The sequence below is a fragment of the Mustelus asterias genome, chromosome 30 (genome assembly GCF_964213995.1).
Source record: "Mustelus asterias chromosome 30, sMusAst1.hap1.1, whole genome shotgun sequence".
NCBI lineage: Eukaryota > Metazoa > Chordata > Chondrichthyes > Carcharhiniformes > Triakidae > Mustelus > Mustelus asterias.
In genome coordinates this window covers 624,471-647,864 of record NC_135830.1, presented here as the reverse complement: position 1 = coordinate 647,864, position 23,394 = coordinate 624,471, and the positions used below count along the sequence as shown (strand labels likewise).

At 45.6% G+C, this 23,394-nt stretch overlaps 1 protein-coding gene across 2 annotated transcripts in view; it reads left to right on the top strand.

Moving 5' to 3' along the window:
* Nucleotides 1-23,394, top strand: part of LOC144480874 (uncharacterized) — a 51,185-nt gene that overhangs the window by 5,661 nt on the left and 22,130 nt on the right. Inside the window, exons 2-3 of one of the 2 annotated variants that reach the window (XR_013495722.1) lie at nucleotides 4,753-4,826; nucleotides 11,467-11,769. The gene's annotated coding sequence lies outside the window, so the exon portion shown is untranslated. Of the gene's footprint in view, nucleotides 1-4,752; nucleotides 4,827-11,466; nucleotides 11,770-23,394 lie in introns of those variants that run through there. The other variant, XM_078200499.1, reaches the window with a different exon arrangement.

The following is a 23,394-nucleotide window of genomic DNA, read 5'->3' as shown; positions in this document are numbered from 1 at the left end:
ACTTTATTCCCTGGAGCGTAGAAGATTGAGGGGAGATTTGATAGAGATGTACAAGATTTTGATGGGTATAGATAGAGTGAATGCAAGCAGGCTTTTTCCACTGAGGCTAGGGGAGAAAAAAACCAGAGGGCATGGATTAAGGGTGAAAGGAGAAAAGTTTTTAAAGAGAATATTAGGGGGGGCTTCTTCACGCAGAGAGTGGTGGGAGTGTGGAATGAGCTGCCGGATAAAGTGGTAAATGCTTTTAACATTTAAGAAAAACTTGGACAGGTTCATGGATGAGAGGGGTGTGGAGAGATATGGTCCAAGTGCAGGTCAGTGGGACTAGGCAAAAAATGGTTCGGCACAGACAAGAAGGGCCAAAAGGCCTGTTTCTGAGCTGTAATTTTCTATGGTTCTAAGTTAATGTAAGCTGGGTCCATTCAAAAGTTTGCTGGCAGCAGAAAAGAAGCTGTTTTTGAGTTGGTTGGAACGTGACATCAGACTTTTGTATCTTTTTCCCCAAAGGAAGAAGGTGGAAGAGAATGTCTGGGATGCGTGGTGTCCTTGATTATGCTGGCTCTTTTTCAGAGACAGCGGCAAGTGTAGACAGAGTAAATGGGTGGGAGTCTGGTTTGCATGCTGGACTGGGCTTCGTTCACAACCCTTTATCATTTTTTGCAGTCTTGGACAGAGCAGGAGCCATACCAAGCTGTGATACATCCAGAAAAAATGCTTTCCATGGTGCATCTGTAAAAGTTGTTGAAAGTCGTATCAGACATGTCAAATTTCCTTTGCCTCAGAGTTTAGTTTCATGTTTAACAGGGATGTTGTCTCATTCTTTCAAAGCTCCTTCTTCACCTTTAAACAGGGGACGATAAGTCAGAGAAAACTGATCCACTGTGACCCAAAAACCAGATACTACAGATGCTGCAAATCCGACCTCAGAACAGAAAAGATTGGAAACAGGTCAAACAGCTTCTATGGAGGGGGAAACAGAATGAATGTTTCAGGTTGCTGACAATATATCCCCATAATATTGAACAGCTCCATGAAATATCCATTTAACCTTCTTTGCTCAAAAGAGAACAATCCCAGTCTCAATAATCTCTCCACAAAACTGAATTCTCTCATCCCTGCACATGGTGCAAGGCGGAGGATTAAGAGGAGGTTCTGGAAACTTGTCAGTTGACAGGTGAGGAAATGGAGATGGAACCATGCAACAAAAAAAAAACAGTTTCCAGCTTTGTGAATCTTTAGAAACTCTTTGGGAACTGAATCAGAGGAGAATGAAGGTGAACTGTCCGACTGAGCGGACACAATCAAGGCACCTTTCCCTTCTTTAATACGGTGGAACGTTGATTCCGGCAGCGGCAATCTGATCTTTAACTCACTGACCCCTGGTCTGGGATATCTCATGAGCTATTTACTCACAAGTATATGTGGTGCAGTTTATTAGCACATTCGACTATTAACCAGGTGGTTCGAGACCATCCAGGGGTGTTTTCCTTCTCTATTTTGTCCCCATCAGCATTCATAGAATCATAGAAACCCTACAGTGCAGAAGGAGGCCATTCGGCCCATCGAGTCTGCACCGACCACAATCCCACCCAGGCCCTACCCCCATATCCCTGCATATTTACCCGCTAATCCCTCTAATCTACTCTGAGGGGACTCTAAGGGGCAATTTTTTTTAAGCATGGCCAATCAACCTAACCCGCACAGCTTTGGACTGTGGGAGGAAACTGGAGCACCCGGAGGAAACCCACGCAGACACGAGGAGAATGTGCAAACTCCACACAGACAGTGACCCAAGCCGGGAATCGAACCCAGGTCCCTGGAGCTGTGAAGCAGCAGTGCTAACCACTGTGCCACCGTGCCGTCCTTCATTGTCACACAGTTCCTGATCACAAACTTAAATTAATTCATGATCGAAACCAGCTCTGTCAGAATCAGTGGAATGAGATTTGTCAATTCCAGTTAGAGTTGGGAATGTCACATGAGCAACAGGTCAGGAACAAATCCAGAGACAGAAAGAGAGGGATTGTGATAAGCTGCAAAACGCTTACAATAGAATTGTTGATGCATGGTAAAATCTGAGTGTTAATGGATCAAATTTTACACTTTACACTGAGACAAATATCTCCCAGACTTGAGTCCAAATCTCAGGCTAAGTGGCAAGAAAACTTCTCCCTGAATTTACTCAGTCCCATGAGTCACAGGAGCTGAACACAAGGGAAAAAGCTCAGAGAGTTTCATTCACTCGGATGCTGTGTAAATGCTGTTTGGAGGTTTACTAAGTGGGATATGATCTACCTGCATTTTTCTGAGCCTGTGCTTGGTGTATTGGAAGGTTTGGCCCGGACTGGAGTATCTTCTGTCCCAGGGATGGGCAGTAACCCGCTGATTAAAGCGACACTCACTGCTTTCTGCTGGCAGTGGGTGATTGGAGAGCATGGGTAAAATCCTGCTGTTTGTCCCTGTCTCACTCACTGTGGAGCCGGGGAAGAGGGAATCATTAATGGGTTTGTTTCCCCGTCTGAAATGTGTATTTTGAGCGAGTGTAATTAATGGAAGTGGTGCTGCAGGAGCCTTTAATAATCTGACACGAATCAACAGCAAACAGCCGGAATGTGCAGGTTTGAGAGAAGTTATCTGAAATGTCAGAGTTGGAAATGGGAGTAAGTGAAAGGTATAGAATCTACAGTACAGAAGGAGGCCATTTTGCCCATCGAGCCTGCGCCAGGTCCTATCCCCGTAACCCCACATATTTACCCTCTTAGTCCCCCTAACACTAGGGGGCAATTTATAATGGACAATCAACCAAACCCGCGCATCTTTGGTCTGTGGGAGGAAACTGGAGTACCCAGAGGAAAACCATGTAGACTCGGGGAGAATATGCAAACTCAGTGTCCCAAGGCCAGAATCGAAACCAGGTCGCTGGTGCTGTGAGACAGCTGTGCTTGCCACCATGCCGCCTGAAGGCAGTCAATGCAGTCAGTTTTGGTTGTGTGCAGAACTGTCAAGGGGAAGGGGAAATGTAACAGCAAAAGACACTGTATTCACTTAATATGCAACAATAAGACTTGAATTATTGAACATTTTCTCACTCTTTCTCAATCTGAAATTAAGTGTTGGCAACGTGTCAACTAACAGTAATTCGAAGTAGAATCATAGAAACCCTACAGTGCAGAAGGAGGCCATTCGGCCCATCGAGTCTGCACCGACCACAATCCCACCCAGGCCCTACCCCCACATATTTTACCCGCTAATCCCTCTAACCTACGCATCCCAGGACTCTAAGGGGCAATTTTTTTTTTTTTAACCTGGCCAATCAACCTAACCCGCACATCTTTGGACTGTGGGAGGAAACCGGAGCACCCGGAGGAAACCCACGCAGACACGAGGAGAATGTGCAAACTCCACACAGACAGTGACCCGAGCCGGGAATCGAACCCAGGACCCTGGAGCTGTGAAGCAGCAGTGCTACCGTGCCGCCCTATAATTCATATTGAGAGGAGAAAGCTTAATTTTAACAACTGAACAGACTTCTCACAATTTCCACGGCACGGTAGCACAGTGGTTAGCGCTGCTGCTTCACAGTTCCAGGGACCTGGGTTCGATTCCCGGCTCGGGTCACTGTCTGTGTGGAGTTTGCACATTCTCCCCGTGTCTGCGTGGGTTTCCTCCGGGTGCTCCGGTTTCCTCCCACAGTCCAAAGATGTGCGGGTTAGGTTGATTGGCCATGCTAAAAGAAAATTGCCCTTAGTGTCCTGAGATGCGTAGGTTAGAGGGATTAGTGGGTAAAATCTGTAGGGATACGGGGGGGTAGGGCCTGGGTGGGATTGTGGTCGGTGCAGACTCGATGGGCTTTCTGTACTGTAGGGTTTCTATGATTTCTATGAATTAGGCTTGAAAAGTGAAATGGTAATCAAAACGTGGAGAACCAGTCAACTAAAATTGCTTCTCAAACCCTTTATTTTACTTACAAAAGATATTGTGAGCCCTTGTTTGCCAGGGTTTTGGAAATAGTGAATTAACCTATGATTTGTCAAGAATGAGATGAGAGGGGAGGCAGTGGTGTGGTTGTGTTATCAGTGGACCTGTGTTCAAATCCTGGAAATAAAAATGTTCATGCCCCAGAACAGAACCCCAAGGTATATTATTAAGCCAGAATAGACCCCAACATATTCCCATTTTTGCAGAAAGGTGAGGAAATGCTTGGCTCCACAGCTTAGTAATTTCACTGACAAATTAAGGATCTTTTTTATGAAAACCATCTTTATTCATAACGCAGGTTAAGCATAACTCTAACAAAATGCAGCAATTTAACTGTGTACAGTTGAACAATCTTTAAACGTGAAAAGAAACAACTGTAATTTCTAACTGACCACTTTCACTTCCATGGAAGCAACATTCTTCCTCTTGACTTAAATGCCACATTAAAAAGTTATTAAGCCCAGGCACACGTACTATAAGTTGTTGAATGTCTTGAAGCTGTCGGAGAGACTTCACGGAGAAAGAAGGAGCAGACGACTGTCTTTAAACAGCTCCAGTTAGCAAGTGAACTCTAAACTGAAACTGAAACCCGTTTCTCTGCTGTAAACCTCACTCCTCGCATTTCTTTAAAAAGAACCCCAGCTGCTATTCCATTAAGCAAATAAAACAGGAGAGATCTTCATCTTTAAACAAGAGGCTTCTCCTGAATAAACACAGCATGGCTAAAATGTATAATTATCTTGCTGTTCAGCATCTGATTTGTATGTTTTCCAGACACACTGACACCCAGTGGAAAAAAGCTGAAACTGGAGCAAGCTGAGAGGGAGTGATTGGAGGCAGCAGTGCTGGTGAGAGATTAATTGAATTGTTTATTTATTTAATTAGTCAGCTAGTGTGTGTTTTTTTTGGCCTTTACTTTTGCAGTAGTATTTTAAGTTTAAAGTGAAAACTGGAAGTGGGCTGCTAAGGAGTCTGGGAAGGGTTTTTTAAGCGCGTGAAGTATAAAAGGTAGGCTGCAGTATACAGCGGGCAGCGTCAGGAGCGGGCAGTGGAGTGAGTGGGAAGCAGAGTGTGAGCTATAAGGCTTTGGCTCACAGGGCTTAGGCAGAAAGGGCGAGCAGGGGTGAGTTTAATTCATTTTTGCTGTTTCTACCTGGTACTGGCAAGGTAGCTAGAGGGGATGGGTGTGCAGGCAGTGCTATGTTCCTCTTGCACTATGTTTGAGGTGAGGGACGACGACAGTGTCCCTGCTGATTTCACCTGTGGGAAGTGCACCCATCTGCAGCTCCTCCAAAACCGTGTTAGGGAACTGGAGCTGGAGTTGGATGAACTTAGGATCATTAGGGACGCAGAGGTGGCCATAGACAGAAGCATTAGGAATACAGTTACTCCGAGGAATGAAAACAGATGGGTGACGGTGAGAGGGGCTGGGAGGAAGCAGTCCGTGCAGGGATCCCCGGTGGTCGTTCCCCTTAGCAACAAGTATTCCGCTTTGGATACGATTGAGGGGGATGACATACTAGTGGTGAGCCGCAGTGAGAGGATCTCCAGCACTGTGTCCATCTCTGTGGCTCGGGAGGGTAAGGGGCAGAGCGGGAGGGCAATAGTTATTGGGGACTCGTTACTTAGAGGGATAGATAGGAGGTTCTGTGGCAGCAAAAGAGACTCACGGATGGTACGTTGCCTACCGGATGCCAAGGTCCGTGACGTCTCAGACCGTGTTTTCCGGATTCTGAAGGGGGAGGGGAAACAGTCACAAGTCGTGGTACACATTGGTACCAATGACATAGGTAAGAGAAGGGACGGGGATTTAAAGCAGGAATTTCTGGAGCTGGGCTGGAAGCTGAGAGCCAAGACAAAACATGTGGTCATCTCTGGTACGTTGCCGGTGCCACGTGATAGCGAGTTGAGGAACAGGGAGAGAGTGCAGTTAAATATGTGGTTGCAGGGATGGTGTAGGAGGGAGGGTTTCAGATACGTGGCTAATTGGAACACATTCTGGGGAAGGTGGGACCTGTACAAACAGGACGGGGTGCACCTGAACCAGAGGGGCACCAATATCCTAGGAGGGAAATTTGTTACGGCTCTTCAGGGGGGTTTAAACTAATTTGTCAGGGGAGTGGGAAAAGGAGTTGTAGTCCAGAAGTCAGTGAGGGTGGTGAGGTATTGGGGAAGGTATCAGGGTCAAGGGTGGGTACCGGTAGACAGGAAGGTGGGTTGACGTTTGTCTACTTCAATGCAAGGAGCATCCGGAACAAGGTTGATGAACTTGGGGCGTGGATTGGAACTTGGGACTACGATGTTGTGGCCATTACGGAGACGTGGGTAGAACAAGGACAGGAATGGTTGTTGGACATTCCGGGGTATAGATGTTTCACTAAGTGTAGGGAAGCTGGTAAAAGAGGTGGAGGAGTGGCATTGTTAATCAAGGATAGTTTAACGGCTGCGGAAAGGCACTTCGAGGGGGATCTGCACACTGAGGTAATATGGGCTGAGGTTAGAAATAGGAAAGGAGCGGTCATGTTGTTAGGAGTTTACTATAGGCCCCCAAATAGTAATAGAGATGTGGGGGAAGAAATTGCTAAGCAGATTATGGATATGTGTGGGGGTCACAGGGTAGTTGTCATGGGGGACTTTAACTTTCCAAATATTGATTGGAACTTTTGTAGGTCAAATAGTTCGGATGGGGCAGTTTTTGTGCAGTGTGTGCAGGAGGGGTTCCTGACACAATATGTGGATAGGCCGACAAGAGGTGAGGCCACATTGGATTTGGTACTGGGAAATGAACCGGGCCAAGTGTTAGATTTGGTTGTGGGAGAGCACTTTGGAGATAGTGACCACAATTCGGTGTCTTTTGTGATTGCAATGGAGAGGGATAGGGCCGTACGGCAGGGCAAGGTTTACAATTGGGGGAGAGGTAATTATGATGCGATTAGGCAAGAATTAGGGGGCATAAGTTGGGAACAGAAACTGTCAGAGAAAGGAACTAATGAGAAGTGGAACTTTTTCAAGGAACAAATACTGGATGTCCTTGATAGGTATGTCCCTGTCAGGCAGGGAGGAAATGGCCGAGTGAGGGAACCATGGTTCACGAAAGAGGTGGAATGTCTTGTGAAAAGGAAGAGGGAAGCTTATGTAGGGATGAGGAAACAAGGTTCAGATGGCTCGATTGAGGGTTACAAGTTAGCAAGGAATGAGCTGAAAAAGGGGCTTAGGAGAGCGAGGAGGGGACACGAGAAGTCCTTGGCGGGTCGGATCAAGGGAAACCCCAAGGCTTTTTACTCTTATGTGAGGAATAAAAGAATGACCAGGGTGAGGCTAGGGCCGGTCAAGGACAGTAGTGGGAACTTGTGTATGGAGTCAGTAGAGATAGGCGAGGTGATGAATGAATACTTTTCTTCAGTGTTCACCAAGGAGAGGGGCCATGTTTTTGAGGAAGAGAAGGGGCTACAGGCTAATAGGCTGGAGGAAGTAGATGTACGGAGGGAGGATGTACTAGCGGTTATGAATAAACTGAAGGTCGATAAGTCCCCTAGGCCTGATGAAATATATCCTAGGATTCTTTGGGAGGCAAGGGATGAGATTGCAGAGCCTTTGGCTTTGATCTTTGGGTCCTCACTGTCCACGAAGGAGCAGAGCTCCGAAAGCTTATGGTATTTGCTACCAAGTAAACCTGTTGGACTTTAACCTGGTGTTGTGAGACTTCTTACTGTGTTCACCCCAGTCCAACACCGGCATCTCCACATCACGGGGGTGGTGCCAGAGGACTGGAGAGTGGCGAATGTTGTTCCTCTGTTTAAGAAAGGGAATAGAAATGACCCTGGTAATTATAGGCCGGTTAGTCTTACTTCGGTGGTTGGTAAGTTGATGGAAAAGGTCCTTAGGGATGAGATTTACAACCATTTAGAAAGATGCGGTTTAATCCGGGATAGTCATCAGCACGGATTCGTGAAGGGCAAGATGTGCCTCACAAATTTGATAGAATTTTTTGAGGAGGTAACTAAGAGTGTTGATGAAGGTAGGGCAGTTGATGTCATATACATGGATTTTAGTAAGGCGTTTGATAAGGTCCCCCATGGTCGGCTTATGATGAAAGTGAGGAGGTGTGGGATAGAGGGAAACTTGGCCGATTGGATAGGTAACTGGCTGTCTGATCGAAGACAGAGGGTGGTGGTGGATGGAAAATTTTCGGACTGGAGGCAGGTTGCTAGCGGAGTGCCACAGGGATCAGTGCTTGGTCCTCTGCTATTTGTGATTTTTATTAATGACTTAAAGGAGGGGGTTGAAGGGTGGATCAGTAAATTTGCTGATGACACCAAGATTGGTGGAGTAGTGGATGAGGTGGAGGGCTGTTGTAGGCTGCAAAGAGACATAGATAGAATGCAAAGCTGGGCTGAAAAATGGCAGATGGAGTTTAACCCTGACAAATGTGAGGTGATTCATTTTGGTAGGACAAATTTAAATGTGGATTACAGGGTCAAAGGTAGGGTTCTGAAGACTGTGGAGGAACAGAGAGATCTTGGGGTCCATATCCACAGATCTCTGAAGGTTGCCACTCAAGTGGATAGAGCTGTGAAGAAGGCCTATAGTGTGTTAGCTTTTATTAGCTTTGGAGTTTAAGAGCCGTGGGGTTATGCTGCAACTGTACAGGACCTTGGTGAGACCACATTTGGAATATTGTGTGCAGTCTGGTCACCTCAGTATAAGAAGGATGTGGAAGCGCTGGAAAGAGTGCAAAGGAGATTTACCAGGATGCTGCCTGGTTTGGAGGGTAGGTCTTATGAGGAAAGGTTGAGGGAGCTAGGGCTGTTCTCTCTGGAGCGGAGGAGGTTGAGTGGAGACTTAATAGAGGTTTATAAAATGATGAAGGGGATAGATAGAGTGAACGTTCAAAGACTATTTCCTCGGGTGGATGGAGCTATTACAAGGGGGCATAACTATAGGGTTCATGGTGGGAGATATAGGAAGAATATCAGAGGTAGGTTCTTTACGCAGAGAGTGGTTGGGGTGTGGAATGGACTGCCTGCAGTGATCGTGGAGTCAGACACTTTAGGAACATTTAAGCGGTTATTGGATAGGCACATGGAGCACACCAGGATGATAGGGAGTGGGACAGCTTGATCTTGGTTTCAGATAAAGCTCGGCACAACATCGTGGGCCGAAGGGCCTGTTCTGTGCTGTACTGTTCTATGATCTATGTTTTATCCCACAATCGTCACATTTCCAGGGTTTCTCCTCATTATGGCTGCATTTATGTTCTGACAGATCAGATGATTGGCTGAAGCCTTGTGCACACACAGAACACATGTCTGGTGTTTCACCATTGTGAACAGTGCTTTTTCCTTCCATGTTCAGAATATTATGACATTCAGGTTGCGATAAACGGAGAAAGTGTCAGATCCTGATGTGATGTTTGATTTCAGTTTCCTGACTGCAAATCCTCCTCTTCCAATTCCCTGTGAAATTGATACCAAACAGAAAACATGGAGTCGGAATGAAACACAGAAACACAACAGTGAAACTGTGAATGGCTCTTTAAATGAGCGATGGTTCCTTACTTGAATAATTGGTAATTCCACAGCTACCGTGCAAAGGGACCTGGGGGTCCTTGTGCATGAGACGCAAAAGCCCAATCTGCAGGTACAACAGGTGATCAAGAAGGCAAATGGGATGTTGGCCTATATTGCGAGGGGGATAGAATATAAAAGCAGGGATGTCTTGATGCACCTGTACAGGGCATTGGTGAGGCCGCAGCTGGAATACTGTGTGCAGTATTGGTCCCCTTATATGAGGAAGGATATATTGGCATTGGAGGGAGTGCAGAGAAGGTTCACCAGGTTGATACCGGAGATGCGGGGTTTGGATTATGAGGAGAGGCTGAGGAGATTGGGTTTGTACTCGTTGGAGTTTAGAAGGATGAGGGGGGATCTTATGGAGACTTATAAGATAATGCGGGGGCTGGATAGGGTGGAGGCGGAGAGATTCTTTCCACTTAGTAAGGAAGTTAAAACTAGAGGACACAGCCTCAAAATAAAGGGGGGTCGGTTTAAGACAGAGTTGAGGAGGAACTTCTTCTCCCAGAGGGTGGTGAATCTCTGGAATTCTCTGCCCACTGAGGTGGTGGAGGCTACCTCGCTGAATATGTTTAAGGCGCGGATGGATGGATTCCTGATCGGTAAGGGAATTAAGGGTTATGGGGATCAGGCAGGTAAGTGGTACTGATCCACGTCAGATCAGCCATGATCTTATTGAATGGCGGGGCAGGCTCGAGGGGCTAGATGGCCTACTCCTGCTCCTATTTCTTATGTTCTTATGTAATACAAGCAAATGAACAGTGACCCATGTGGGGATGCATACATCTATCAGACCAAAAACACAAAGGTTGTGAAATTGAGCTGAATGAACCTGGTCATTTGTGGAGCTAGCACTAGGAAAAAATGACCACGAGTACTGTTGTAAAAACCCAACTGTTTCACCAATGTCCTGCAGGGAAAGGAACTTGCCAACTGGTCTGAGTCCAAAAGACTTGGTCTTCGATGTGAGTAGTGGGTGTGGGGAGGATGGTGGGGGTGGTGAAAAGATGAATAGAGGCGGGAGAAGAAAAACATGTAGAGAGAGTCTCCCAAAACATCTACCTCCATATCTAGAAGGACCAGGGTCATCTGTGAATGTGAACAACCGCATCTCCAAGTCACACATTGTTGCAACTGGATTGACAGCCAGTGCTGGATAAACAGAAATTTCCTCCACTGAATTACTGGAGAGACTGAAGACTGTGTCTTCAGTCCCCGCTACGGACTCCATCCCATGCACACTGACACCATTCCTCTCCCTGGTAACTCTGAGTCTGAGCTAGATTGTTTCGAAGCATGGTGAAATATTTATGTGTTCATAAATTTAGGCTATGCAGGTGTCGGTTCCTGAGCCAATGTTGTCGCTATAATCTTATGTCTCATGATCCAATGAGGATTGGAGCCATAGTGTCGAGATATGAAATTAAAATACAAGGAAAAATTTACAGATGCTGGAAATCTGACATTGAAAGACAAAATACTTGAAAGTCTGAGGAGGTGTGGCAGCATCAGTGGAGAAAAAAACGGGTTAACGTTTTGAGTCCAGGTGACTCTTCATACAATAATAAAAGTATTACATCAGTTGATACAACAATCAAAATGCGCAGGCTTCCACCGTATTCCCATCCTGGGTGTAATCAAATCAAATCAATAACAGGACAAAATGCTACAGTTAGATGTGAATTCACTGGAGTCCTTGCGGGCAGGGTGAATCAGCCATACTTTTGAACATTTAAATAAGAACAATAAATGTTGGAAAGACTCAGCAGGTCTGGCAGCATCAAACATTTAAACTCCATTTTGTCAGTACGAATGTGCCTATCATGGATTTAATGCTTTAAATATTTAATGCTAGCTTGCTAATTCGTGGTCAAACTTAGTAAATCCCTTTGAACAAATGAATTTTTTCTGTCAGATGGGACTGCTGCTGTGATGAGCAATCAGATGATCGAGTGAATCCATTTCCACGTTCAGTTGGTGAATGATCTTTTCACAGTGTGATTTCACCCAGTGAGTTTCCAGCTTAGACTTGGATCTCTAATCCTACTGGTAATCAGTTCTACATTCTCATCCAAAGAAAAGAAAAACATGTATGTCATAAATCTGAAATAAAAACAATGCTCTGGTCTGGTGAAGTATATGATTCCACTCCATCTGACGAAGGAGCAGCGCTCCGAAAGCTAATGGTATTTGCTACCAAATAAACCTGTTGCACTTTAACCTGGTGTTGTTAAAACTCTTACTGGTGAAGTATATGCAGAGGGATCAGCATACTTTTGATCTCAGCTTGGTGACTCCTTACCAGGACTGAATTAGTGCACAAACCTTAAAATTTAACTCTGGTTCTCAATCCACAATAAGTCCCAGATATATAGAGAATTTCAGTGTTTTATATATTTGTCTCTGGTTAAATTGAATAATTGATGTATTGGTGACTAAGTTTATATTTATTATTGGTTATTATGTTGCTTTACTAAGTTTATATTTATTCTTAGCTATCTGCAGGTGGAAACATACTGCAAACACTTTGTAATAGTAAGACTTTGAGCAGGTCATCCCTTCCTCTCTTTTATACAGAAAACTTTATTCACCTGTTCAGTATTTGTTGATTGATGTAGCTTTCCAATCCTAACAACACATCAGTAAAGCTTAGAAACATAGAAAAACTACAGCACAAAACAGGCCCTTCGGCCCCACAAGTTGTGCCGAACATATCCCTACCTTTTAGGCCTACCTATAACCCTCCATCCTATTAAGTATAGCGCTTTCTTGTACTTTCACCAGTTCTTCTCAATCTATTTTATAATATGGAGAGAGAGCGTGTATATTGAAAAGATCAGTATTGCAGTGGGAGAGAGGTTAGTGATTTTGAGTTTTTATTTACCAACATCTATTCCAGAAATTTTACCATCAGCTGTATTGAAGATGAAATGACCACATCCAGTGCAATTATGTTGCATTTGTCTGTGACTGTCTCACTCGGGTAAATGCTGCATAGAGGTTTAGTGGGGGGGGCTGGGGAAGGAGAATGATATAATCTACCTGCATTATCCTGAGCGTGTGCTCAGTGAATTGGCTGTTTTGACACAGGTTGCAATATCTTTTGTCCCAGGGAGAGAACATAAGATCATAAGAAATAGGAGCAGGAGTAGGCCATCTAGCCCTTCGAGCCTGCCCCACCATTCAACAAGATCATGGCTGATCTGAAGCGAATCAGTTCTACTTACCCGCCTGCTCCCCATATCCCCTAATTCCCTTACCGATCAGAAAACTATCTACCCGTGATTTAAACATATTCAACGAGGAAGCCTCCACCACTTCAATGGGCAGAGAATTCCAGAGATTCACTACCCTCTGAGAGAAGAAGTTCCCCCTCAACTCTGTTCTGAACCGGCCCCCCCTTATTTTGAGGCTGTGCCCTCTAGTTCTGGTTTCCCTTCTAAGTGGAAAGAATCTCTCCACCTCTACCCTATCCAGCCCCTTCATTATCTTATATGTCTCTATAAGATCACCCCTCATCCTTCTAAACTCCAACGAGTACAGACCCAATCTGTTTAATCTCTCCTCATAAGCTACACCCCTCATCTCCGGTATCAACCTGGTGAACCTTCTCTGCACTCCCTCCAAGGCCAATATATCCTTTCGCAAATAAGGGGACCAAAACTGCACACAGTACTCCAGTTGCGGCCTCACCAGTGCCTTGTACAGTTGCAGCAAGACCTCCCTGCTTTTATATTCTATCCCCCTCGCGAGAGGAATAATCACTAGTTAACAATAAACCAGAGATGTTCTTTCTCACTCTGAAATTAAATGGCATTGCTTTTAACTGGTGTGGCTTTTTCCTGGTGTGCTTTTACACGAGGACTGGCACGGTGGTGCAGTGCCTTGCGCTGCTGCCTCACAGCACCAGGAACCCAGGTTCAATTCCAGTGACTGTGCAGAGTTCTCCCAGTCTGTGTGGGTTTCTCCCAGGTGTTTTGGTTTGCTCCCACACTCCAAAGGTCTGCTGCTTGCATTGATTGGCCATGGTAAAGTGACCCTGAGTTTCAGGGGAATCTGCAGAATAAATATATGGGAATTACGGGGCTGGGCCGGGGGGGATTGTTGAGGGTGCAGGCTCGACCATCTGCACTGTGTGATACACCGACTGCACTGACTCTTCAAAGGAGCACATTGCAGTTTAAGAGGCCTTCTGGCCGATCGTCCCTATGCCAGCTTTTTCAAAGAGCTGTTAAGTTAGTCCCAATATCATTTTCTTTCTTCCTCACGATGAATTTTACATTTCAAATCATTGTCCAATTACTTTTTGAAAACTCTGAGTGATGGAAATCAATATTCACAGAGATGCAGGAATTTAGTGTCCAAAAATTAATGACGTTTTCCTGACCCAATGATGTGAAGAGCTCGAGTCAAGGTTCTTATACAGGTTTGGAATAAAAAAAACATTTATTTCAGCAATTAAATTCATATTGAGTATTTAGAAGAAATTAATTCTGACCAGGAATGTCCTAATTTCTCTCAGTTGATATATTCATGTCTAATTTCCCTTGCTGTACAACATCTTACAGAGACTGTTATAGAAAAGAGGGAAAGGTTTGCTGCAGCGATACAAGGCCTGGGTAGATCACACCTGGAGGAAATGTTATGGCATAGAAATAGGCCTTCAGTCCATCATGTTCATGCTGTCAGAAAAGTAAAACATTCAAAGGAAGCGAGCTGCCCATTCTAACACCACGTTCCAGCACCCAGCCATAACCAGCAGTTTAGATGCAGATCCAAATATGTTTTATATGAGTTGAGGGTTTCCGCCTCCACCAAACCAGGCAGCCAATTCCAAACACCAACCACCCGCTGGGTGAAAATAATTATCCTCATGTAAACCTCTCACCCTTCTACCAATCACCTTAAATATGTGCCCTTGGTAATTGACCTCTCCACTAGGAGGAACAATGCATCTCTGTCTACCCTGTCTGGCCCCTCATAATCTTGAATATGTCAATCAGGTTGCCCCTCAGCCTCACGAGTGAAAGAGTAAATACGTCTTACTACAATGAGACAGAATATTGGTAGGTCCTCAAGTAGTTATGGTCTGCTTACCTAAAAAAAAAGTACTAGCCGGAGAGGGAGTGCAAGATAGGATCACTAGATTGACTCCTGCTCTGAAGGGACTGTCTTATGAGGAGAAGGGCCTGTTCCTGTGCTGTATTGTTCTTTCTTCTTCTTCGCATGTTCATAGAATCCCTACAGTGCAGAAGGAGGCCATTCGGCCCATCGAGTCTGCACCGATCACAATCCCACCCAGGCCCTACCCCCACATATTTTACCCGCTAATCCCTCTAATCTACGCATCCCAGGACTCTAAGGGGCAATTTTTAACCTGGCCAATCAACCTAACCCGCACATCTTTGGACTGTGGGAGGAAACCGGAGCACCCGGAGGAAACCCACGCAGACAAGAGGAGAATGTGCAAACTCCACACAGACAGTGACCCGAGCTGGGAATCGAACCCGGGACCCTGGAGCTGTGAAGCAGCAGTGCTAACCACTGTGCTACCGTGCCTCTGTCAGTCTGGGTGTGTGCGTCTATGTATGTGTCAATGTGATTCAGCTCACCTAAGTTCAATGGAGCTTAAAAAAATAAGAATTGACCTTCTTGAAACACAGAACATTCCTAAGGGGTGAGGATAGATGCTAGTTTTCCATCTTGTGTCTCAGCTTGTTCTGATTTCTAACTTTACAATTAATCCACCTATTGGTAAGGTCACAATGCATTCCTCTCCATCATGAGTAACTTCACTCACATTTCCCACTTCTGGGCTTCATTTTTCAAACATTATTAACTCATTTTATATTTTTTAGTTTTGATATTTTTAGCTGACATATTTTGACTTGATCTTCTGAACTAATGTGAATAAAACCTTGTGATTGTAAAAATTAGCTCGTTCCCATCGGTGAGCTGAATCACCTTGACACATACATAGACACACACACCCAGACTGACAGAGGCCTCAGGATATATGAACATCCTCAAAGAGCAAACCAGCAGGAAGCTGAACAGAGATGGGAACTGAGCCCCAATCACCACAGAACACTTGAAAAATACCTTAGCTCGTCCAGCCACATTACCACATCCACATCATTGATGACACCAAGATTGGTGGCATAGTGGACAGTGAAGGTTATCTAGGATTGCAACAAGATCTTGATCAATTGGGCCAGTGGCTGAAGAATGGCAGATGGAGTTTAATTAAGATTGATGCAAGGTGATGCATTTGGGTAGATAGACCCAGGGCAGGACTTACTCAGCTAATGGTGGGCTCCTTGAGAGTGGAGTTGCAAGTGAGCAGAGTGGTGAAGAAGGTATTCGGCCTGCTTGGTTTCATCGGTCAGAACATTGAATGCAGGAGTTGGGACATCTTGTTGAAGTTGTACAAGACATTGGTAAAGCCACACTCAGAATACTGTGTACAGTTCTGGTCACCCTATTATAGAAAGGATATTATTAAAATAGAAAGTGAGCAGAAAAGATTTACTAGGACGCTACCGGGACTTGATGGTTTGAGTTGTAAGGAGAGGCTGGATAGACTGGGACTTTTTTTTCCCTGGAGCGTAGGAGACTGAGGGGGGGTGATCTTATAAAACAATATAAAATAATGAGGGGCAAAGAAAAGATAGATAGTCAACATCAAAGGGAGGGGAGTCTAAAACTAGAGGGCATAGGTTTAAGGTGAGAGGGAAGAGATACAAAAGGTCTGGAGTGGCAATTTTTTTCACAGAGGATGGTGAATGTCTGAAAAAAGCTGCCAGAGGTAGTAGTAGAGGCAGGTCCAATTTTGTCTTTTAAAAAGCATTTAGACAGTTACATTGGTAAGATGCGTATAGAGAGATTTGGGCCAAATGTGGGCAGTTAGGACCAGCTTAGTGTTTAAAAAAAGAGCGGCATGGAGAAGTTAAACCTCTATGACTCGACATTGAAACCATGAAACTGCACTGATTAAAATAGTTCAATTTCCCACCCGATCCCAATAGATCCCCATTCACAGGATCAGAGACTCCCTACAATGCAGAAGAATGTATCTTAACCAAACCGTCTTCCCTGCCAGTCCCTGCAACCCCATGCATTTATCGTGGCTAATCCATCCAACCTACACATCTTGAGACACAAAGGGGCAATTTAGCATGGCCAAACCACCTAACCTGCACACCTTTGAACTTTGGGAAGAAACCGGAGCACCCGGAGGAAACCACACAGACACAAGGAGAATGTGCAAACTCCACACAGAGGGTGACCTGAGGCCGGAATTGAATCAGGTCCCTGGATGTGTGAGGCGGCTGCGCTACCCATTGTGTTTCCATACCAATCCCACCATGTGCATGGCAAAGAAATGAGCAAAATCCACGAATTTGGCCAATAGGTATCAACAGAAAAGGGATCGTTTGGGATTTGAATCTGGAACCTCTCGCACACTCAGTGAACACAGCACCCAAAACGAGAGTCATATCCTTAGATAAATGAACCGATGTTGATTTAGTGAAAACATCCAAAATATACTCCCATTGCTATCCAAAGATGATCAGAATCTGCAGTGAAAGGTTTGACTGTTGGAAAAGCTCAGGAAGCCAGGCAGCATGTGTGCACTTGGAAAGAGAGCTCATCCTTCACCTCCGTGACCTTTCATTAAAACCGGGAATGGTTAGAAATGTAGGAAGTTTTAAACAAGTGATTTCCAAGAGAGAAGAAACATTACAAAAAGAAAGGGCTCTGATAGGGTGGAAGTTAGGAGTGATTAAATGAGAAAATATTTCGTGGTCCATGTCCTCAGCATGAAGGAAACAGAGATCCACAGAATAATTACACCACAGAGTGAGGCCATTCAGATTTTTTTCCCTCTCTTTTGCTCTATGTTCCCTCTATTCTCTCATAGAAATAGAAACCCTACAGTGCAGAAGGAGGCCATTCGGCCCATCGAGTCTGCACCGACCACAATCCCACCAGGCCCTGCCCCCACATATTTACCCGCTAATCCCTCTAACCTACGCATCTCAGGGGCAATTTTAACCTGGCCAATCAACCTAACCCGCACATCTTTGGACTGTGGGAGGAAACCGGAGCACCCGGAGGAAACCCACGCAGACACGAGGAGAATGTGCAAACTCCACACAGACAGTGACCCGAGCCGGGAATCGAACCCGGGACCCTGGAGCTGTGAAGCAGCAGTGCTAACCACTGTGCTACCGTGCCGCCCCTTGCTACCGTGCCGCCCCTCGCTGTCTGTGTGTAACTAACATTCTCTGGATTGATTCTCGAGACCGGGCATTTGTCCCAGGAGGAGAGATTCAGTGGGGTGAGTCCATTGTGTCTGGAGTTTAGAGTAATGAGGGGTGATCTCTTTGAAAAGTTGGGGGAAAGTTTGACAGTGTACTTGCTGACAGGTTGTCTCCCCCCCCCCCCCCCCCCCCCCACCACCACCACGGCTGGAGCATCTAGAATGGGCGGCACGGTAGCACAGTGGTTAGCACTGCTGCTTCACAGCTCCAGGGTCCCGGGTTCGATTCCCGGCTCGGGTCACTGTCTGTGTGGAGTTTGCACATTCTCCTCGTGTCTGCGTGGGTTTCCTCCGGGTGCTCCGGTTTCCTCCCACAGTCCAAAGATGTGCGGGTTAGGTTGATTGGCCAGGTTAAAAATTGTCCCTGGGATGTGTAGGTTAGAGGGATTAGCGGGTAAATATGTGGGGGTAGGGCCTGGGTGGGATTGTGGTCGGTGCAGACTCGATGGGCCAAATGGCCTCCTTCTGCACTGTAGGGTTTCTATAATTCACAAAAAAAAAACTGGGCCCACATTCTCCGGATAATGTGTCAGTCATTTTGGACTGAGGTGAGGAGACATTTCTTCACACAAAGGCTTGTGACTCTTTGGGATTCTGTATTCCAGACTTCTGTGGACCCTCAGTTGGTTAAAGGCGGAGATGGAGAGATTTTTGGACTTTAGGTATTATCAGGATAGGATGGGTAATTGGTGTTGGGGCTGTGAATCCGGCATGATCTTATTGAGTGATGGAAGAGGCTCAATGGGACACGTGATCCAATCCTATTCCATTGATTCTGTTCACTGGCAACACCGGATATGAAGGCAGCTGCTTTTTGCTGGTATATTGATGAGTGTTGTAAAGCACTGACTTCTCGGCAGCAGCATTTGTGGAGGAGTGGGATCAAATTCCACCACTGTCAGATTGATTCAATTGAATTCCTTTATGAATATCTTTGGTTGAAGATGTAATCACTAAAATTTAATGCAGTAGATGCATCATTATCTATTTCAAGTTTATTTATTAGTCACAAGTAGGCTTACATTCACACTGCAATGAAGTTACTGTGAAAATCCCCCAGTCGCCACACTCCGGCGCCTGTTTGGGGACACTGAGGGAGAATTTAGCATGGCCAATTCACCTAACCTGCACGTCCTCAAGACTATGGGAGGAAACCAGAATATCTGGAGGAAACCCACGCAGACACGAGGAGAACGTGCAAACTCCACACAGACAGTGACCAGGCCGGGAATTGAACCCGGGTCCCAGGCACTGTGAGGCAGTGGTGCTAATCACTGGACGTATTGCATCTAAGCTTTTCCCCAGGTCGGTGGTGACGTTCACGAGGGGTCATAGGTTCAAGGTGAAGGGGGGGAGGTTTAACACAGATATCAAAAGGACATATTTTACACAGAGGGTGGTGGGGGCCTGGAATGTGCTGCCAGGCAAGGTGGTGGAGGCGGACACACTGGGAACGTTTAAGACTTATCTAGATAGCCACATGAACGGAGTGGGAATGGAGGGATACAAAAGAATGGTCTAGTTTGGACCAGGGAACGGCGCGGGCTTGGAGGGCCGAAGGGCCTGTTCCTGTGCTGTATTGTTCTTTGTTGTTCTTAAACTGGAAGGGCATAAATATTCTGGCCGGGAGGTTTGCTGGTGTCACACAGGAGGATTTAAACTAGTTTGGCAGGGGTGTGGGAACCAAAGCAAAGATTAATTAATTGAAGGGGAGAGTAGGGCCAATAAGACTCAGAGGAAGAGCAGGCAGGGTGTTGTTGTTAGTCAAAGAGGGTCTGGTGGACTGAAGTGCATTTGTTTCAATGCAAGAAGTGTAACAGGTAAGGCAGATGAACTTAGAGCTTGGATTAGTACGAGGAACTGTGATGTTGTTGCTATTACAGAGACTTGGTTAACGGAAGGACAGGATTGGCAGCTTAATGTTCCAGGATACAGATGTTTCAGGTGGGATAGAGGGGGATGTAAAAGGCATGGGAGAGTTGCACTACTGGTTAAGGAGAATATGACAGCTGTACTGCGGGAGGGAGCCTCAGAGGGCTCATACAGCAAGGCAATATGAGTAGAGTTCAGGAATAGGAAGGATGGAGTCACAATGTTAGGGATTTACTATAGATTGCCCAACAGCCAGCGGGAGAAAGAGGAACAGATATGTAGGCAGATTTTGGCAAGGGGTAAAGGTAACAGGGTTATTGTAGTGGGAGATTTTAACTTCCTCTATATTGACGGGGACTCACTTAGTGCTAGGGGCGTGGATGAGGCAGAGTTTGTAAGGAGCATCCAGGAGGGCTTCTTGAAACAGTATGTAAATAGTCCAACTAGAGAAGGGGCCTGGACCTGGTATTGGGGAATGAGCCCGGCCAGGTGGTCGATGTTTCAGTAGGGGAGCAGTTTGGGAACAGTGACCACAATTCAGTAAGCTTTAAGATACTGATTGATAGATAAGTGTAGTCCTCAAGTTAAGCTGCTAAATTGGGGGAAGGCTAATTACAACAATATTAGGTAGGAACTGAAGAATGTAGATTGGGGGCAGATGTTTGAGGGCAAATCAACATCTGGCATGTGGGAGGCTTTCAAGTGTAAGTGATAGGGATTCAGGACTGGCACATTCCTGTAAGGATGAAGGATAAGTATGGCAAGTTTTGGGAACCTTGGATAACGAGAGATATTGTGAGCCGAGTCAGAGAAAATGGAAGCATTTGTCAAGGCTAGGAGGCTGGGATCACACAAAGCAAGCGTGGAATACAAGGAAAGTAGAAATAAACTTATGCAAGGAGTAAGGAGGGCTAAAAGGGGTCACAAAAAGTCATTGGCCAGCAGGATTAAGGAAAATCCCAAGGCTTTTTATACATATATAAAGAGCAAGAGGGTAGCCAGGGAGCGGATTGGCCCACTCAAGGACAGGGGAGGGAATCTATGCGTGGAGCCAGATCAAATGGGTGAGGTATTAAATGAGTACTTTGCGTCAGTATTCACCAAAGAGAAAGACTTGGTGGATGAGGCGTCTGGGGAAGAGTGTGTAGATAGTTTGAGTCATGTTGAGATCAAAAAGGAGGAGGTATTGGGGTTCTTGAGAAACATTAAAGTAGAAAAGTCCCCAGGGCCTGATGGGATGTACCCCAGAATAGTGAGAGAGGCAAGGGAGAAAATTGCTGGGCATTGAGAGAAATCTTTGTATCTTCACTGGTGACAGGGGAGGTATGATGTGGAGATGCCGGCGTTGGACTGGGGTAAACGCAGTAAGAAGTCTCACAACACCAGGTTAAAGTCCAACAGGTTTGTTTGGTAGCACGAGCCACGAGCTTTCGGAACTCTGCTCCTTCATCAGGTAAGTGGGAGCTCTGTTCACAAACAGGGCATATAAACACACAAACTCAATTTGCAAACTAATGGTTGGAATGCGAGTCTTTACAGTAATCAAGTCTTAAAGGTACAGACAATGTGAGTGGAGAGAGGGTTAAGCACAGGTTAAAGAGATGTGTATTGTCTCCAGACAGGACAGTTAGTGAGATTTTGCAAGCCCAGGCAAGTCATGGGGGTTACAGATAGTGTGACATAAACACAAGATCCCAGTTGAGACCATCCTCATGTGTGCAGAACTTGGCTATCAGTCTTTGCTCATCGACTGCGCTGTCATGTGTCGACAGCCTCAACCGGGATCTTGGGTTCATGTCACACTATCTGTAACCCCCACGACTTGCCTGGGCTTGCAATATCTCACTAACTGTCCTGGCTGGAGACAATACACATCTCTTTAACCTGTGCTTAATCCTCTCTCCACTCACATTGTCTGTACCTTTAAGACTTGATTACCTGTAAAGACTCGCATTCCAACCATTATTTTGTAAATTGAGTTATAGAGTCATAGAGGTTTACAGCATGGAAACAGGCCCTTCGGCCCAAGTTGTCCATGTCGCTCTTATTTTTAAAACCCTTAAACTAATCCCAATTGCCCGCATTTGGCCCATATCCCTCTATACCCATCTTACCCATGTAACTATCTATAGGGCGGCACGGTAGCACAGTGGTTAGCACTTCTGCTTCACAGCTCCAGGGTCCCGGGTTCGATTCCCGGCTCGGGTCACTGTCTGTGTGGAGTTTGCACAATCTCCTCGTGTCTGCGTGGGTTTCCTCCGGGTGCTCCGGTTTCTTCCCACAGTCCAAAGATGTGCGGGTTAGGTTGATTGGCCAGGTTAAAAAAAAATTGCCCCTCAGAGTCCTGGGATGTGTAGGTTAGAGGGATTAGCGGGTAAAATATGTGGGGGTAGGGCCTGGGTGGGATTGTGGTCGGTGCTGACTCGATGGGCCGAAAAGCCTCCTTCTGCACTGTAGGGTTTCTATGATTTCTATGAATGCTTTTTAAAAGACAAAATTGTACCCGCCTCTCCTACTACCTCTGGCAGCTTGTTCCAGACATTCACCACCCTCTGTGTGAAAACATTTCCCCTCTGGACACTTTTATATCTCTCCCCTCTCACCTTAAACCTATGCCCTCTAGTTTTAGACTCCCCTGCCTTTGGGAAAAGATATTGACTATCTAGCTGATCTATGCCCCTCATTATTTTATAGACCTCTATAAGATCACCCCTCAGCCTCCTATGCTCCAGAGAAAAAAGTCCCAGTCTATACAGCCTCTCCTTATAACTCAATCCATCAAGTCCCGGTAGCATCCTAGTAAATCTTGTTTGCACACTTTCTAGTTTAATAATATCCTTTCTATGAAAGGGTGACCAGAATTGTACATAGTATTCCAAGTGTGGCCTTACCAATGTCTTGTACAACTTAAACAAGACATTCCAACTCCTGTATTCAATGTTCTGACCGATGAAACCAAGCATGCCGAATGCCTTCTTCACCACTCTGTCCACCTGTGACTCCATTTTCAAGGAGCTATGAACATGTACCCCTAAATCTCTTTGTTCTGTAACTCTCCCCAATGCCCTACCATTAACTGAGTAAGTCCTGCCCTGGTTCAATCTACCAAAACCTCTCGCATTTGTCTAAATTAAACTCCATCTGCCCTTCTTCAGCCCACTGGCCCAATTGAACAGGATCCCGTTGCAATTGGAGATAACTTTCTTCATTGTCCACTATGCCACCAATCTTAGTGTCATCTGCAAACTTACTAACCATGCCTCCTATATTCGCATCCAAATCATTAATATAAATGACAAATAACAGTGGACCCAGCACTGATCCTTGAGGCACACCGCTGGTCACAGGCCTCCAGTTTGAAAAACAAACCTCTACAACCACCCTCTGGCTTCTGTCAAGAAGCCAATTTTGTATCCATTTAGAGACCTCACCCTGGATCCCGTGAGATTTAACCTTATGCAACAACCTACCATGTGGTACCTTGTCAAAGGCCTTGCTAAAGTCCATGTAGACAACATCAACTGCACTGCCCTCATCTACCTTCTTGGTTACCCCTTCAAAAAACTCAATCAAATTTGTGAGTCATGATTTTCCACTCACAAAGCCATGCTGACTATCCCTAATCAGTACTTGCGTCTCTAAATG